At 43.9% G+C, this 19,214-nt stretch overlaps 1 protein-coding gene and 1 long non-coding RNA gene across 5 annotated transcripts in view; one reads left to right on the forward strand and one right to left on the reverse strand.

Moving 5' to 3' along the window:
* Nucleotides 1-6,738, reverse strand: part of LOC111096249 — a 28,442-nt gene extending 21,704 nt beyond the window's left edge. For all 3 annotated transcript variants that reach the window (XR_005360727.1, XR_005360726.1, XR_005360725.1), the window contains exon 1: nt 5,153-6,738. This is a non-coding gene — a long non-coding RNA (uncharacterized LOC111096249). The remainder of the gene's footprint in view (nt 1-5,152) is intronic.
* Nucleotides 1-19,214, forward strand: part of ZNF629 (zinc finger protein 629) — an 81,717-nt gene that overhangs the window by 8,761 nt on the left and 53,742 nt on the right. Inside the window, exon 2 of one of the 2 annotated variants that reach the window (XM_038539782.1) lies at nt 14,379-14,575. The exons of the other annotated variant lie outside the window; for it this stretch is intronic. The gene's annotated coding sequence lies outside the window, so the exon portion shown is untranslated. The remainder of the gene's footprint in view (nt 1-14,378; nt 14,576-19,214) is intronic. 2 annotated transcript variants of the gene reach the window in all.

Consider the following 19,214-nt stretch of genomic DNA (forward strand, 5'->3'; position numbering starts at 1 on the left):
TCCATCCGTTACTTTTCTTTTCTTAGGGGACTCCTATTTGCATGTTAGGTCTTTTGGATTTGTCCTTAAAATTTACATGTAATGACATGATTTCCTTTCCTTTATATGTCTGAGGTGTTGTAAGATTTCTTCCAGCATCTTTGAGTCTCTCATTTGTGTCTGTGTCAATTACCAAGTGTATCTATTCTAATTATAAATTCAGGCATTGAGGAAATAACCACAGCATGGGCCGACCCATGAGCCACCTGGGCCTACTAATTAGCCTGGAGTAAAAAGACTCCATCTATCACCTGATTGCAGTAAGCCCCTACTTTGAATGGTGGACCACAGTGGCATTTTAGGTCCCCAGGAATACTTCTTATTTAGAGCCAGATGTCTAATAATCCCAGAAATATCTGGGATTTTTCTTTCCCCAGTGCATAGATACCCTACTAAATAGCTGTAGGTCCTTCTGGGGAAGGCTGGGAAGAAGGTTTATGATAAGTACTTGCAGCAGTGATGCAGGTTCCTTCCTCTAGGAGACTTAGCATCACCTTCAATCAAGGCGCTCTCAGTCTATGATTGACTTGTGTCTGGGAACTGGTAAGAGGCTGTGACTCTCCACTTCGTATTTTGGCTGCCAGACCTATGATTTCTCCTATTGTATAGATAGATCAAGCAGGAGAGAAACACTTCCAGAATAGTGGAGTAAAGACTTCCAAAAATCTACTCCTCCATTAAAGCAACAAGAACTCTGCAAAAACATTGTCAAAATAAGCTTTTTCAGAACTCTGGAAATGAACCAAAGGTTAGCTCCAATTGAAGGAATGTTTATTTAAGAAAAATAGCTGTATTCTAATGAGAGCAGTGAACTCTGTGAAATTTTAACTTGCCCTAGTCCCATTCTCTCTCCAGGTCCACAGAAACCTTGAAAACTAAAAGCCTTATAACTAAGGGAGCTGTGAAAACCAATGGCTTAGCAGCCACCAGAGGAGGCAGAACAGGTTTGAAGCTTTCCAACAGCTCCATCCTCAGAGAAGTGCCACTATTTGACCTGTTAGCTCTCCAGAAAGCCTGTTCTCAGAGTTTGTCTTTGACCTAAATCAGAATTCTATCTATGCTAATGGCCATAACTCTGGGGCACGTGTAGAAAACAATCAGTGGCAATTGTTTAACATTTCAGCTGCCTAAGGTGACTGGTACCAGTTTGTGGTCACAAGAAGCTGACCAAACAACTTAAAAGGAATGAGAGAGATATGTAGGCCCTTGAAAGCTTTGGCATATTACTGGAAATTCCTAGACATTCATAAGCAAATGTAGGGTTGTGTGCATACCCAGGAAAAACCTGAGGAGATCCTAAGCTCTTACCTCTAGCTAACCTTGAGGGTTTTGTACAAGCAAGAAGTGAAGATTAAAGCAGTACTGCACACACAGACACACAAGGCCCCACAGGAGACTTCTTGGTTGAAGGCATTTAAGGAAATCTCTGTCCGACCATTAGCTGATCACTAAGCTAATTGAGTAGAGACTTCAGTGGCCACACAGCAAAGAATACAGTTTTTTACAGAATTACTCTAGGAAAATCATTAAACAAACAAACAGCAACAACAATAAAGTCTGGGGAGGGGTGGAATCTGATTTGCAGAGTTGCCACATTAAAATATTTAAGATGTCACTTTCAACAAAAAATTATGACATGCAAAGAAACAGGAAAGTGTGTAAAGGTAAAGGTAAAAAACAGTAAAAAGAAACTGTCCTAGAGAAAGTCTAGACATTGAAGTTACTAGAAAAAGTCTTTAAATCAGCTATTATAAATATATTCAAAGAACTAAAATCATGTCTCAAAAATTTTAAGTATAAAGATGTCTTATCAAATAGAGAATATTAAGTGGATAAAATTACATATGTACAATCTGTATATAATAAATATAATAATATAAATTATATATATGTAAAATGAAAATTCTGGAGTTAAAAAGTACAATAATTGGAATGAACGATTCACTAAGGCTCAGTAGCAGATCTGACCTAGCAGGAGAATCAGCAACCTTCAAGACAAGTCAACTGAGATTATTCAGTCTGAGGAACAGAAAGAAATAAGAATGAATAAAAATGAATAGCACCCCACAGATTTGTGGGACAACATCAAGTGTATTAACATACATATAATGAGAGTCCCAGAGGGGAGGAGAGAACGGGATAGAAAGAATATTTGAAGAAATAATAGACAAAACCCTCCCAATTTTGATTTTAAAAAATCTATATATCCAAGAAGCTCAAAATAGGATAAACAGTTTCATATCTAAACATATCATAGCCAAACTTTAAAAGACAGAGAATATTGAATGCAGCAAGAGAAAAAAGTAATTCATCATGTACAAGGGCTCCTCAATAAGATTAACAGCTGACTTTAAAAAAAAATGATTGATTTGAGAACGAGAGAGAGAGAGAGAGCATGCAGAGGGAGAAGGCAAAGCAGACTCCCCAGTGAGCAGGGAGCCTATATACCTGACTTCTTATCAGAAAATACAAAGGTGGGATGCCAGAGTGGCTCAGTGGTTGAACATCTTCCTTTGGCTCAGGTTGTGATCCTACGTTGCTGGGATTGAGCCCTGCATCAGGTTCCCCGCCAAGAGCCTGCTTTTCCCTCTATGTCTCTGCCTCTCTCTATATGTCTCTTATAAATAAATAAATAAAATAAAAAGTCTGGAATCCCTAGTAAATACACCCATATTGACGCATTTGGCCCTATTTAGTGCTCTACTCTCATTGGTCTAAGACCCCGAGAATCCATTTTCACACACTTCCCAGGTTTCTGCCAACATATTAGCAACATATTGCAATTCTTTTTGGTATATTAACTGTTTTCTCCTGGACTGTAGTGTGTACCTCTCCTCCTGGAACATACTAAGATTTGATCCTTGTTAAAGGTCTTGTTAAAGGTCTGATGGCAACAGGGAACTTGTGATAGATTTTGAGGGGATGAGCATCCTTTGTTAAGGCACTTGCCTCAAGTGAAGTTATCACAGTTTTCAGACAGGAAGGCTGGTCTCTTCAGACAGGAAGGTAAGCTATTTCCCCAGCAAGAGAGATGCAAAATGACTTGGAAGTTTAATATTGTCCACTTCATTTTTTTAAAATTTTATTTATTTATTCATGAGAGAGAGAGAGGCAGAGACACGGGCAGAGGGAGAAGCAGGCTCCATGCAGGGAGCTGGACGTGGGACTCGATCTCGCTCTCCAGGATCACACCCTGAGCTGAAGGGGGTGCTAAACCGCTGAGCTACCCAGGCTGCCCAATACTGTCCACTTCATTTGGGTCCAACCAGATGCACCATTCCAGATTCCTATTCTTTTTTGTTTTTTAAGATTTTATTTATTTATTCATGAAAGACACAGAATGAGAGAGAGGCAGAGACACAGGCAGAGGGAGAAGCAGGCTCCATGCAGGGAGCCTGACGTGGGACTCTATTCCAGGTCTCCAGGATCATGCCCTAGGCTGAAGGTGGCGCTAAACCGCTGAGCCACCCGGGCTGCCCCCTATTCCGGATTTCTAGATCCTATTCTTTCCTGATCAATGCCCTAGTTTTCCCATTACAAATTTGATAATACTGAATTCAACTGTCATTATAATTCAGCAACCTGCACAATCACATTTTGTGTTTGACTTTTAGCAGTATTAGCACTGGATCTATGTAATTAAGAGATTGTTTTAGGACTGTCATGGAAGCACCCTGGTTCTCAGACTGACTTGTGTTGAGAGTTAGTAGACCTGAGCTTGTCATTTTGGGTGATCATGCAGATGCACTGAAAAGAATCCATCCCACTCCACAGTCATTAGTCATTACTACTGCCATTGTAGTCAAGGGTAGAAGTCATTTGGGTTCCTTCATCACAACCACAATCAACCACAGGTGACAGCTTTAACTGTGATGCTGCTGCATACTGTGGAATATTAGCATACCAGTTCCCACTGGCAAAGAACTCAGCACTGCTGAAGCCCGGGTGTGGCCAAATCAATTGCAAAACCCCATCTTTGTGGGTCTGTCTCCTAGGACCACTCCCAGTACCAATTATTAGATCATTCAAGATCCAATCAGGGGACAGAAGCCACAATGAGAAAGTTTAACATAAAGAATTATTAATAGGGGCCTGGAATATTAGAGAATAGGCTAATGAGAGCTAAAGACAATTCTAGGGATCCCTGGGTGGCTCAGCGGTTTGGCACCTGCCTTTGGTCCAGGGCACCATCCTGGAGTCCAGAATCGAGTCCCATGTCAGACTCCCGGGAGGGAGCCTGCTTCTCCCTCTCCCTCTGCCTGTGTCTCTGCCTCTCTCTATGTCTATCATGAATGAATAAATAAAATCTTAAAAATAAAATAAAATAAAGACAATTCTAAAGAATATAGAAGTAGCAGGCATAAAGATCAGCTAGCTACCTATCCCTAGGGCTGAGATAGAACACCGATAGAAGAGTCCTCTTCCACCAGGTAACATCCAAGCTTTATTTGAAAGGGCTTGGCAGAGGGGCTCCTGTCTGGCTTAGTCAGAAGAGCATCCAACTGTTGATCTTGGGGTTGTGAGTTTGAGCACCATGCTGGGTATAGAGACTACTTAAGTAAATGAAACTTAGAAAAAAAAAAGAAAAAAAAGGTAAGGGCATGGCAGGAAAGTCAGCAATGTTTCCCCCACAATAGAACTTTCTAGAAATCTGTCCTCTAGAGTGTCAGGTGAAGTTGTTAATTACTGGGTATTGCTGGAACTAAGACTATAGGAAGTGTGTTTTGCAGGAGCCCAGGGCGCGCGAGAGCTTTGCTAGTGCAGGGATTAAGCACTGCAGAGAGTCATGCCATGACCGGTGTCAAGAGCCAGGGCATGACTACTATGCAAGAGCCTGGTGCTGGAGAAAACTGCGCCAACACAGGAGCCCAGCGCTGTAGCAAGCCAAGCCATTGCGGGAGTCAAACAGAAAGTGCATTTGGTTAAAAAAAAAAAAAAGAAAGAAAAGAGAGAGAGAGAAAGAAAGAGCACAGTGCAGGAGAAAACCAGATTGCTATAGAAGTCAAGGGCCAGACAGAGCTTGCTCTGCAGAACTTCAGTGCTAGAAAAAGCTGTATGAGGGTCAAGACGGGTGGGTGAGTGTGCAAAAGGAGGAGGTAAGGAATCCACTTACCGCAAAGGCAGCATGTGGTCTCCGGCTTTTGGTGTCTGAGTCCGGGAAGAGGAGGTGCAGCAAGGCGGTTGCAAGCTGGGATCTATGGGGTCCACCAAAGAACTCCTTACTCTGGACACATATCTAAGGATGTGCCCACATACATGCGGCAAAACTGCGCAGCAAAAAAACGAGAAAACTGAAACCTCAACAGAACTAGAACCAGGAAGGGCATCCCTTTCCTCGTTCAATGGCCCTCGGGTGCCCTCTACTGGTAAAGCTTAACATCACGTTCAGTGCGCCAAGAAATGCGTAAATAGTCCAACTGATTATCTCAGGGCAGATACTGGAGGGTGAATTTGGAGATGAGAGGCAATAAATTAAAAACTGACATAGTAGCAGAATCCCCATATAGGCTCTCTTATCCATAGACTAGGAACCAACAGAGTAGGAAGGACTAAATGAAAGCCTTGGAAATTTCCCCTCCCTACAAAAACAACCCAGTAAAAATACCACATCCCTGGAAAAAGTGCATCATGCCACAGATGCCTCAGTCAAAGAGTTGAAAGAAGCAGTTGTAGTGAGACCTATCACATACCCACTTAATCCACAGTATGGCCTGTGCAGAAGTCAGATGGGTCTTGGAGAATGACTGGGGACCATCATGAACTTATGTCATTTGCAGCCACTGTCCCAGATTTAGTGTCTTTCCCAGGGAAAGTCAGCACAGCCCTGGATATTTGGCATGTAGCTATCACCTGGCTTCCTCTCAGTGACAGTGTGAAGGGTTCACCAGGGCACTTTCCTTTTAGCTGGCAGGGCCATCATGTATCTTCAGGGCTATGCCAGTTCTACCCTGACATAATATAATATGCAGAGATCTTGATCACCTTAGCACTCCACAAAACATGACACTGATCCATTATATTGGCAATATTATTGGAGCTGATGAGCAGGAAGTAACAAATACTTTTTTTTTAATATTTTAATTGCCATAGTAAGACAAATGCAAACTAGAAAGTAGGAGATAAACTCCACAAAAAAATTCAGGGGCCTACCAACTCAGGAAAGTGTCTAGAAATTCAGTGGTCTAGAGTATGCAAGGATGTCTTCTCCAAGGGGAAATACGAGTTGTGCCTTATACAACTAGTTACTCCAAAAGTTGCACAAAGGTTGGTAGGCCCATGGATTTTGGAAATAACATATCTCATCAATAGAGTCACCGTGAGGGGTCAGTTTTGACTAGGGACCAGAATAAGAATAGACCCTACAACCAGTTGAGGCTGCTGTACATGCTGCCCTATCATTTGGTGCTGATCTAGCAGGGCAAGTGACACCCAAAGTGTCCATGGCAAACAGGGATGCCATATCGATCCTTTAGCAGAAACCAGTCAGTATTCGTTAATAGCAAAATTAAAGGAAAGACTCACAGGATATTTGATAAATGGAGGCCCTCTTCTGCAGACAACCATTCTTTTGAGAAACAGTTTCTGGTTTGCTATTGGGACTTGGTAGGGATCAAACACCTACCTGGGTGACTTCAGGTGACCATGAAACCTGAGATTCTCATCACAAATGAAGTGTTGTCTGGCCAATATAACCGTATGGTTGGGTGTGAACAGCAGTAATGTATTATCAAGTGAAAATGATATCTAAGAGACCAGGCTTGGAAAGATCCAGATGGCATGAGCCATTTACACGAGCAGGTGATTCCTGTTGCATCATCTTTTCTCCCTCAATCAGTACCTGTGACATGCTGGGGTGGCCCTTATTCCCAGCTGACTGAGGAAGAAAAAACTCAAGCCTATACAGATGAGTCTGTCTGATATGCTCTTGTGACCTGACAGGGACAGCTGTGAGACCGCAACCTGACTTGGGTGAACCTGAAGGATGGCGGTGAAGAAAAGTCCTTGCAGTGGACAGAACTTCAAGAAGTGCTTTTGGTTGTTCAGTATGGGTGGCATGAGAAAGGGCCAGAAGTACACAACTATGCTAATTCAGGGGCAGTTGCTAATGATTTGGCTGGATGGTCTGGGACTCAGAAGGAATAGGATTAGAAGACTGGTGACAAGGAAGTTTGACCTCTTGTAACCTTTTTTTTTTTTTTTTAAACAGACCTTTTCAAACAACTTTTATTTCAATTAGAACTGTTTCATCCAGAGGTCCGGTGTGGTCCCCTTAGGTGGGCTGTTAGCTTTTCTTTAACTGTTCATGATTTTTTTTTTTACTCTTAGCAGCCAGAACAGGATACTAGGTCCTTGCCAACAGGGAAGTGGTATGGGGGCCAGTGTATTAGTTTGCTAGGGCTACCATAACAAAGTGCCACAGTGGTGACTGAAGCAACAAAATTTATTCTCTCACAGTCCTAGGGGCTAGAAGTCTGAAATCCAAGTGTCAGCAGGCTTGGTTTCTTCTGAGACCTCTTGTCCTTGGCTTATAGATGGTCATCTTCTCCCTGTGTCTGCATATGATTTGTGTCTGTGTCTTAATCTCTCCCTATTAAGGACACCAGTCATGCTGGCTTAGGGCCCTCCCTTATGACCTTATTTTAACTTAATTGCCTCTTTAAACACCCTCTCTCCAAATACAGTCACATCTGGAGGTACTAGGGGTTAGAACTTTGGCATATACGTTTTTTTATGTAGGCAGCACACAGTCAACTGTAAGCAGTTTACCTATAGAGCTCCCTTCCAGGTGAGCAGGTTAGGTAGGCTCTTCCAGGGTTACATGTCAGGGAAGGAGGAGGGATCCCATATTTTTACCCCCCTTCTTGAGTTCTGAGCCATGTTATTAATTCCCAGAATGAATGATTTATTTGTCTACTGTCACTGGCAGCACTGGACCATGACCACTCTCCCCTTGTAAAACTTGGAAGGTGGAGGAGTAGAAGAGAAACCAAGTTTCAGCCAGCCGGTGTACCCTCAAGGGAAAGTAGAGGAAGGAACTGGTATATGAATATATTTCTCCTTCGTAAGTAGGCCAGGAGATGAGGAAAGGCAGGAGTATAGACCAGTTGTCCTCCCTCTATGTGGAAAGAAATATTGGGAGTGGGGAAAATGTGTCCTCCCCACCAGTGTTATGTTGTAGTCCTTTCCTGAAGGGGTTCTGTTCCCATGTTCTTTCCACTGAGCTCTTTCATGAAACCAAGCCTATTAGTCTTATCTGGCTGCATAACAAATCACCTCAAATTTAGCAGCTTAAACCAACACCCCTTTACAGATGCTATGGACTTTGCTGGGTTTTCTGCTCAGTGTCTTGGTTTGACGAGGTTCTCAGCTTAGTCTCTTAAGGTCAAAGTCAAGGTGTTGGCTGGGCTGGGTTCTTACTTAGAAGCTTAGGGGAAGAATCCACTTCCAAAGGAGTTCAGGTGGTTAGCCATATTCAATTCCTTGCTGTGTAGGGTTGTGTTCGATGTTTCCTTGCTGGCTGTCACATTCCTCATCCCATGGCTCCCTTCATCTTCAAGCCAGCAATAGCTCAGTCTTCCTCCTGCTTCAAGTCTGCTTCATGTCTCTGACTTCTTTTTCTGCTACCAGCTGGAGAAAACTCTGCTTTTAAGTCACTAGTTGATGGGGTAATAATCTCCATATCTTCACATAAGCTGTCTTGGAACTTTTTTTTTATAGTACTTTTTTTTTTAATTTTTAAAAGTTATTTATGATAGTCACACACAGAGAGAGAGAGAGGGGCAGAGACACAGGCAGAGGGAGAAGCAGGCTCCATGTACTGGGAGCCCGACGTGGGATTCGATCCCAGGTCTCCAGGATCGCGCCCTGGGCCAAAGGCAAGCGCTAAACCGCTGCGCCACCCAGGGATCCCTGTCTTGGAACTTTAATTACACCTTTAGTTATATCCTCAGAATCCCTTTGCAGCAGTGCCTAGCTTAGTGTTTGATTGAAAAACCAGGAGCCAGGAATTTTAGGGAATTATCTTTAGAATTCTGTCTACCACACCAGGAATTCTCATCTTTGCTCTAGACCTTGTGGGAAGGCAGTTCCTCTCTGCCACAGGTTTCTTAGATCCTGGCCTGGTACACAAGGCAGTAAAGTGTGTTATATGCCCTCTCATCTGGACAGACCACAATCAACTCTTCAAATGGTTCATAAATTCCTAACATGATTGCATGAATTAGGAAAAGGTACCCTTTCCTTAAAACAATCTACTGCCATCTATTGGAACTCTGTTGTAATAACTATACAGATTTCTGGTTACCAGGAAGCAGAGTTGTGCCATGCGTAGGTTGCAAAGCTTTCAGCAGTGGCCCTGGTCCCAGGGAGATCAGATACATCCTCTACATTCCAACCACTTGCCCACACTGTCGTCTCTGGAGACATGTTTTCCCAGAACCTTCTTTCTGACATTCTTCACCTATTTTTATCTGTTGTTGATTTGGGGAAAATGTGAACTAGAATAGCCATCAATTGGCCTGAATAGGGTGATGAATTAATACTCAGGAAAACAAACAATACTTTTTGCCAGTGGTTTGATCTAATCTATTTGGTTATATCCATAAGCAAAGATATTTTAAGGAGCCAACTTTGAAGTAATAATATTAAAGTAATAACAGCCACTAAAGTTCCTCAGTGCTTATATCTCTACCTACATAAAGATATAGATCAGATATAGATATATTACATATTATTACATATTATTATAGATGTATTATAGATATATTATATACATATATATTATATGTATATATTATATATTATATACATATATTACATATTATTATAGATATATTACATACAATCACATATATACATAAACTCATGTAATCCTCCCAGGAGGGGTGCCTGGGTGGCTCAGTGGTTGAGCTTCTGCCTTTGGCTCAGGTCATGATGCCGGGTTCTTGGGATCAAGTCCCGCATCGGGGCCCCCACAGAGAGCCTGCTTCTCCCTCTGCCTATGTGTCTGCCTCATGAATAAATAAAATATTTTTAAAAAATCTTCCTGGGAACCCTGTTGAGTAGGGATCATTACCCTGATGAGGTAGGCAAGAAAACAGGCCTAGTGATGTTATATTACTTGCCGGAGGTCAAGGATAAAAGAAGCTGAGCCACCTAGCCCAAAAACCCAAACCAAAACAAAAAGTTCAACTGAGTCAGGACTCACTCACTCACACCTATGCCATTGGATCCAAAGCCCATGCTTCTAACCACTTAGATGGAGATTAGGTAAGTTCCCAGGCCCTGAATTGAGACCTTAACTCTCTGCCTCTTGACCAGAAGCCAGGGCTTCTCCTCAGTGGCCTGGAACATCGTAGCTGTATTCATGAGAGTGGCCCAAAGGGAAAAAGTAAGGTAGGTTGATGTTTGTGGCTGAAAGACAGGGATGGCCAGTGGGATTTGGAAGGAAGAGAAATGGTGGGCCTCTCCTTTTAACTATGACATCTCTGGCACCTGGCACCCTCTTGGTGCAGTTAGCATTTGCTGAAGGATCAAGCAGCTACTCAGTCAACCAGACACACGTCTGTGAGAGCCCCTCTCTGTGCTTCACCTCTCTGATGTCCACCCCTACCAGCACCCCTTCCCTTTCCCATAAATGAGCTCATCTGAATTGGATTTGAGGTCATCCTATGCTATAGGCCCTGTGCCAAGTGTCCTACCTGCATCTGCTCATTAATGTGAGGTAAGAATCCCCTGATAGATGATTTCATATTTGAGAGTTCTGGGATGGAGAGAAATATGCTCAATTTATTAGACTCTATAGAACAAAAAGAAACAATTGAAAGCCATTCCCCCCCCCCATAGGGGACTTAGGGTTGATTACAAATTTAACTGATTGAGTTATTTTAAATAATTTAACTAGAAAGACAAAGTTAATATGGTGGATTCTTTTGACTACTCATATACTTTAAGCATATACAAATAGAGTAATTGTAGGGGTGCCTGGGTGGCTCAGTCAGCTAGGTGCCTGCCTTCAGCTCAGGTCATGATCCCAGGATCCTGGGATTGAGCCCTACTATGGTTCCCTGCTCAGTGGGGAGCCAGCTTCTCTCCCTGCTTTGATCCCCATGCTGTGCTCTTGCACTCTCGCTTTCTGTCAAATAAGTAAACAGAATCTTTTTAAAAACCCAAAACAAGGAGTAATTACAGAATTTATTAAAACCTGGCCATCAAAACTGATTATAAAAGTGCTAAAACCATGGATTTAACCTTCTCTCTTGTACTTAATTCCAACACCTTCCTGAGGTTCCAATTTTTATACCTTTCTCGGGTTTCAGTAATCCTACAGTCATTAAAGAGTTTTTGTAATCCTACTAGACCCAAAAGAAAAAGGAAACTGTCTCAGAATAAGCTCAAGATGCAGGTTCTGGCCAGAGACATGGGATCAGGTTGCACAGTTATGAAGATTCAAAATTGAGGATCTTTAGCCCCGGTTCCTGTTTATATCAAGTTTTCTTGTTACCTTGGGTAGCTTTTACGTTTCTTTCTTTTTCTGTCTTTATTTCTTGTTTATTCCTTCTTTCTTTTTTCTCTTTCTCTCTCTCTCTTTCCTTTGTATGTTTAAAGAAACACTTATGGAAATGTCAAACAAATGGAAAGGTAAATATAGGGCTCCCTGGGTGGCTCAGCGGTTTAGTGCCTGCCTGCGGTTTGGTGTTCTTTGGCTGTGATCCTGGAGTCTCGGGATCAAGTCCCACATCAGGCTCCCTGCATGGAGCCAGCTTCTCCCCCAGCTTGTGTCTCACCTACTACTCAAACAATTTCAACTCATGGCTACTGATTCTCCTCCCTTATTATTTTGAAGCAAATCTTTTTTAAAAAAGATTTTTAAATTTATTCATTTGACGACAGAGAGCACAAGCAAGGGGAGTAGCAGGCAGAGGGAGAGGGAGAAGCACGCTCTCCACTGAGCAGGGACACCGATGCGGGGCTCAATCCCAGGTCCCTTGGGATCATGACCTGAGCCAAAGGCAGCTGCTTAACCAACTGAGCTACTCAGTCACCCCCATGTTAACCATTTTTAAGTGGAAAATTCTGTAGCATTGAGTACATTAATCTTGTTGTGTAACCATCACCACCATCAATCTCTAGAACTCTTTTCATCCTGCAAAACTGAAACAGTACACATTAAACAGTAACTCCTCTTTCCCTTTTCCCCCCAATTTCTGACCCCCCACTCTTTCACGTTCTGGCTCTGAATTTGACTACCCTAGGTGCCTCCTATGAATGAAATCATGCAGTACTTGTTTTGTTTTGTGGCTTAATTTCACTTAACAGAATATCCTCATAATCTACCCATGTTGCAGCCCGTGTCAGAAGTTCCTTCCTTTTTTGGAGTGGATAATATTCCATTGTATATAATATCCCATGTTTTGTTTATCCATTCATCCATCAATGGACACTTGGGTTGCTTCCATCCCTTGACTAGGTGTTCAAACATTTCTTTAAGACTCTGCTTTCAATTATTTTTGTTTACCCAGCAGTGGAATTGCCAGCTCTTCTCTTTTTTTTTTTTTTTTTTAAGATTTTATTTATTTACTCATGAGAGACTCAGGGAGAGAGAGACACACACACACACAGGCAGAGGGAGAAGCAGGCTCCATGCAGGGAGCCCGATGCGGGACTCAATCCCGGGACTCCAGGGTCATGCCATGGGCTAAGGCGGCGCTAAACTGCTGAGCCACGCGTGCTTCCCTGCCAGCTCTTTTCAGGCCTGCCATACTGTTTTCCACAATAGCTGCACCATTTTACATTCCTGCCAACTGTCTGCAAATGTTTCAATTTCTCCATACCCTCATCAACATTTGTTATTTTCTGGGGTTTTCTTTAATAGTAGCCATTCAAATGAGTGTGATTTTTGTGGTTTTGTGGTTTTCTCATTGTGGTTTTGATTTGCATTTCCCTAATAGCGATGTTGAGCATCTTTTCATGTGCTTGTTAGCCATTTGTGGTGTTCTTTGGAGTAATGTCTGTTCGAGTCCTTTGCCCATTTTTTAATGTTTGTTACTTTTGTGGTTGTTAAGCTGTGAGAGTTCTTTATCCTGAATATTAATCCCTTATTATAGAATCTGGGGATCTTTTGTGATGGGACCTGTAGCTTTTATTTTATGATAGTATGATGATTTTATTTTATGATAGTCACAGAGAGAGAGAGGCACAGAGACACAGGCAGAGGGAGAAGCAGGCTCCATGCACCGGGAGCCCGATGTGGGATTCGATCCCAGGTCTCCAGGATCGCGCCCTGGGCCAAAGGCAGGCGCCAAACCGCTGCGCCACCCAGGGATCCCTGAACTTTCTACTTTTGAGTAGGTGAGAGACTCACAGCCTTCCCCAGATATTTCAGTTGTGCAGAATGATTGTTATAGATTTTAGGGTGCTCAAATCGTAATAGCTTTGAAAATGGTAGTCCATTTAATTAGGATATTTGTCGGGACGCCTGGATTGCTCAGCGGTTGAGCATCTGCCTTTGGCTTGGGGCGTGATCCTGGAGTCCTGAGATCGACTCCCACATTGGGCTTCCTACATGGAGCCTGCTTCTGCCTGTGTCTCTGCTTCTGTGTGTGTGTGTGTGTGTGTGTGTGTGTATGTGTCTAATGAATAAATAAATACAATCTAAAAAGAAAAAAATTAGGATATTTGTCTTTGTAACACTACCCTAACATGCTTGAAAATATCCTTGTTTTTTGGCATCAACAAGATGCTTGTAGATTTTTCTTGTTTAAGAAATGGAATCAAAAAAAAAAAAAAAAGAAGAAGAAATGGAATCAGCTACTCTCCAAGGACTCCTAGTTATTTTAATGCTAAATAATATAAGACACTGATATCTGGGCATTAGGGGTATACATGGTAGTTTGTAGGGGGGGAGGGGATATTGGACCTCACCTGGTAACGACAGAATTGGAAAAAATTTTAAGGCACAGATTTATATTTGACCTTTCCAATTTAAAGTATCACTGCTGTGCCCTGCCCTCCTGAGGGTCTGTGGACTCCCTGAACACTGACAGTCCTTTGAAGCTGCCTTCACCATTATCCCCACTAAGACTGTAAGAAGTTGTGTAACCTGCCTCCAATCACATGGCAACAAAGTGTAGAGTGGCCCAGCTCTGTCAAATTTCAGGATCTGGGTTCCCACAAACCCCTACCTCAACCTCCACCTGCTGTCAGAAACACCAAACTCTGTCCTTGGCAGATTTCCCACCAAGTTGCTGCACTGAAGATTCCCAAGGCAGAATTTTCCTAGTATTGGGTGGAGGGAGGAGAAAACAGTAAGTACCCAGATTCTTCTCTTCCTCCTGCAGGATTCGGGAGTGAGAATGACCAGAAGAGCCCTCCATGAGAAAGGTCTGAAGACAGAGCCCCTCAGGAGGCTCCTTCCCAGAAGAGGCCTCCGGACAAATGCCCGGCCAGGTTCCATGGTGCTGCCAGACACCAGAGCCCCCGGGGGAGGAAGCAAGACCCCTAGGGCACCCAGGACGATCCCCCAGGGGAAGGGGAGGTGAGTGGGCTCCCCAGGCAAGGTGAGGCCCCTGGGTCTCTCTTGGCCGCCCCAAGATCCAGCCACCTGCCCATGCCCTAGGGTGGAAGGAGCCTCCCAGCCCTACAGCTACAGCAAGAACTTTGGGTGGCGAGCTGCCCTAGCCTGCCCCGCACCTAAGGTCACAGCACCCATCTTGCTTGCCACTGACCCCCGCGCAGTGAGCGGGTTCCCCTGGCACCCCAAGTGTGAAAAGGGCTCTGGCACAACTGGGACCACACCCAGCGCCTGAGGACACTTGGCCGCGAAGGCTCCGCCATGCCCACCTCCTCTGTCACCAATGCCCTCACCCCGCGTCTGCTGGCCTCCAGCCTCCTGCGACACCGCCAGCCACCCCCCTGGGCGGGGGCACACATGGAAACCATGCAGCACCCCGCCCCCACTGAACCCCCATCTCCCACCCCAAACACCACCTCCCCTCCAGCCCCACCTCAACCCCAAACCCAGCTCCACCCTGGGTGGGCCCACGGATGCCAGGCCTGGGGCAGGGTTACCTCAAGCACCAGAGGACATGCTTCAAGAGCTTCCACCTGGTGCCAAACTCGCCAGTCCCCTGGGAACCACGTGGGGCAGAGGCCTTTCTGCCCTGGTGCCCACTCGCCTCACAGCCTGGCCCCGCAGGGACCAGAGAAGGCATCCTGGGCTAGTGTGTGTGTGTTGGGAGGGGGTATCCCAGGGTTCTGGCAGAGCCCAGAGACCTGGAAAATCCTCACCTGCAGAAGGATGGGGGCACAGGAGCCCTGAGTGGTTCCAAGAGCTTCCACGGACTCCACCACTGGGCCTGTCACATTAGCAAATAATGTCTCCCATTTATTGAGAGCTTACTCTGTGCTAGGCATTGTGATTTACATCGATTATCTCATTTAATCCTCACAACATCCCAGTGACACCGGTGTTTTCATTATCAACATTTTACAGATGGAGAAACTAAATCTCAGAGAGGTTAAGGGACCTGCCCAAAGTCACACAGCCCATATGTGGCACAAAACCAGCATACAGATCCAGGTCTGCCCGCCTGATTCCACAGCTCACCCTGCTTGCTGTAGCCCTTCTTCGGGTACAAGAGTGAAAGTGCAGGTTTGACAGGGCATCCATTTATGGAGCATCCATTTTTCTCATGATAATTGCACAAAACTTTGTATATTAAAATGAGCAGATACTCTCTGGAATGAGATTGAGATAAAACTTGAGCCTTCAGACATCCCACATTAAGACCAATACTTCAGGCTCAGCCCATGGATCCCTGAAGTAACCTCTTCTCAGAATCCTTGCCTTTAGAGGGATATTGGCCAAGGAAGCTCTATTCTTGGATCTGCTCCTATGCAGAGACTTCCTGAAAACCAAGAAAGATGGCCTCGTAGTTTGCCATCCCAGAAGCTGCTTGGAAGCTCATCCACTTCCTCTGGGCTAAGGTTTCTAATTTCCCAACAGATGCTCATCTTCAGGGTTTGGAAATGAGAAATTGGAATTCTTTGGGATTCCTGAAATCATATTATTCTGTATTTTTCATAATTTTCTGTATTCTTTAAAATAAATGAGAGTAGTTACAAAGAACTGTAGGCTAGAGCAAATATTGAAAAACCAAAAAATATCAAAGAACATTATTGGGTAGTATTTTAATAACAAAATGTTAAATCTTCATCAAGATAACTGTACCACACAGAAGTATGTGTTGAAATTGCCAATTTGAAGACTTGTTTCCAAAATTTATTTCTGGGAGCATCATTCATAGAATTTGTATGAGATATATGATGCATGTAAACAGATTAATATTCTGTTTACAATATCAAGAGTCACATGCTCCTCTTACTGAACCAGCCAGGCATCCCCACTTCTCTCCTCCTGACCCAAGTTTCCGACACGTCTGCCTTAATCTTGGACTCTGTATATCAGTATTTTCTTCTCATGCTTTCTACTGGATGTCAGTGATTCTTTCATACCAGGAATGCCCCTATGTTTATTGCTAAGCATGAATTCTCACAGGAGAATTAGAACACTTTTTCCTATTTTCCCAATCTCTTTACTGATTGGTCTTGGGATTCAGAAAAACACAAATTTCCCAGAAAATATCAGGAAGGACTTCCTGCATAGAAATACTATCCTGGGCTGAGCAGGATTGGCAAGGCAAATTGACTACAGAAATAGTTACCTAGTATATCATCAGGCCCAGTCACTGATGCTCCCTGGTTTCAGGGCTCTCAGAGCCAGAAGATCCAATTGTGGATCTCAGCTCCATGCTAGTTCCTGGGTGTGAGACTTTGGGCAAGTTACTTTACCTCTCTGAGCTTCAATTTAATGGGTAGGATGGTGCCTGGAAATAACATACTTGTTTTGTGAGGCCAGACTGTTGAAGGGTTAAGTGTGGCTTTAGAGTCAAATAGATGGTCTGAGGGTTTGAACCCATTACTTACTACCTCTTTGATATGGGCCAAGTTCTAGCCACTCTGAGCCCCATTTTTCTCCTCTGTAAAATGGAAAAACTGAGCCCACTTCATAGGATTTGGGTGAGTTTAAATGAGATCACATATGAAAATGACTCACACAGAGCATGGTACAGTGTAAATACTCAATAAACGTGGGCCAGGGGAGTTATCATCTGCTGTATCTACCTCACAGGGCCTTTGTGAGGATGAAAGGAGAGTTATGTTTGCTTTTTAAGCTGTGAAGTGGTATCCACATGCTTCTCTTTCCTTCAGAGATGGGATGGTCAGAAGTTACTGACAGACATTAGAGCTGGGAGTAAGAGGCCTGGGAATACTTACTGATATTCACAGAAGGTGGCTGTGTTGAGGAAGAGGTGTCACCATGGTTACTTGGGAAACAGGGTTTAGTTGCAATCAAGTGGACAGACTCTGGCATCGTCTGACTTGGGCACGCTTTGGAGGGTGGAAGGAAAGAATTTTCAGAAAGAAGCTTTGGAGAAGGGACTGTGTTAAATGGAATCTGCTCACTATAGGTTTGTTTAATAGGGATTGGATCAGGGGAAGGGGACCTGGATAGAAGGTGGTGAGGGGGTTCTTTGACTATTGTCTGAAGCCCTATCATTGGCTAATCCTAGGAAAACAATCCTCTTAGCTGGGCCGTGCATCCGGCTCCTGCCATGTGTGCACCTATGATGTTCACTCATTCCCCAGACTATAAACCAAACATGGATCAAAGAGCTCTCCAGAGATGAGCTCATGTAATCCTGGCAGCAGCCCTGAAAAGTGAATACTAGCACAATTTCTGTTTTACAGACAGGGGCTTGGAGTCTGGGAATTAAGTCCATGGCCCCAAGTCACACAGCCTATTTGTGGTCGAGTCAAGATTCAGGCAAGAGTCCAAGCCCTTAGTCCCCACCAGTCCAGCTTAACTCATGGGATGCCAGATGCTGAGCTTGAACAAGGAAAAAGGAAACACAAATGTATGGGGTTTAGCGCCTAACTGGCCTCCTCTCTGGCATTCTATGACAACTCTTTCTCTTTCTCCTTCCCAATATTACTCCTACTTTTCTGGACACTGTTTCTTTGCTTCCAGAGACATTTTTCCTGTGTAGCCCTTAAGTCTGGGTCCTTCAGGCCCCATTCCTTGGACTCTTTTATCTTTCTTTTGCACATACAGGTGTGTGAGGGATCCTCCTGATGATGCCCACAGCTTTGGCCATGGGTCACCTCTCTAATCCCAACTGCCCCTCTGAGCACCAGCTCAATCCAGCCAACTACCTCCTTGACATCCCCCTCTGAGGTTCCAGGCTCTCAGCTGAATTCATCAGCTCTCCATTAACATACGCCTTCCCCCAAGTCCCCCTTCTTCCTTACCATGGCCTCTTAGTTTCAATCACTGGTGTAGTGATAGGGAATCCAAGAAGCCTGAATAGACAGAGCCTCATGAATCCGTTCCTGGAACTAGATGTGGATTGTAGGGTATGTTCTCTGAGAGCTGTCAACAATTTGCGGGTGAACTTGGAGGGTGGAATTCATCATTTAATTAGCTGTGTCCTAAGTGCCTGGCAGTGTGCCAGGTCCAGTAGCAGGGATGGAGGACAACATTCAGGAGTGAAACAAATGAGATCCCTGGCTTTAGAGAGCTTTCAGGCTACTAGAGAAGATGGCATTAGGAATCCTCCCAAAAAAAAAAAAAAAAAAGGAATCCTCCCAAAATATGAACTATTACAAACTGTGATAAGTATCATGAAGCAAAAGTCGAGGAGCTATGAAAGAATATAATAGGTCTGTATTAGGTCAGAGTGGGGGTCAAAAACCATTTTGAGAAATGATAATTATTGTATCACTGAGAACTGAGTTGGGGGAAGAGAAGTCCTTATAAAGGCAATAGTAGGTGTGCGCATGAAGACCCAGGGGTGAGCAAGAACTGCTATGTTGGGGAACCTGAAAGGCAACCATGTCAATGGATTAATGGAGCTGAGTATGCTGGCTGTTATAAGACTGGTCAAGATAAGACTGGACAGGGTGGCTGGGGGGAAGGGGGTGGCAGGTGCCTTGTGGGCCATGTTAAGGAGCCTGGATTCTTTGGGTTAACTTTTTATTTGGAAATAATTTCAAAGTTACAAAGAGAGGTGAATAGTACAATGGGCATCCGTCTGTCCTTTGTCCCAAATTCA

This window comes from Canis lupus, chromosome 6 (genome assembly GCF_011100685.1).
Source record: "Canis lupus familiaris isolate Mischka breed German Shepherd chromosome 6, alternate assembly UU_Cfam_GSD_1.0, whole genome shotgun sequence".
Taxonomy (NCBI): Eukaryota; Metazoa; Chordata; class Mammalia; order Carnivora; family Canidae; genus Canis; species Canis lupus.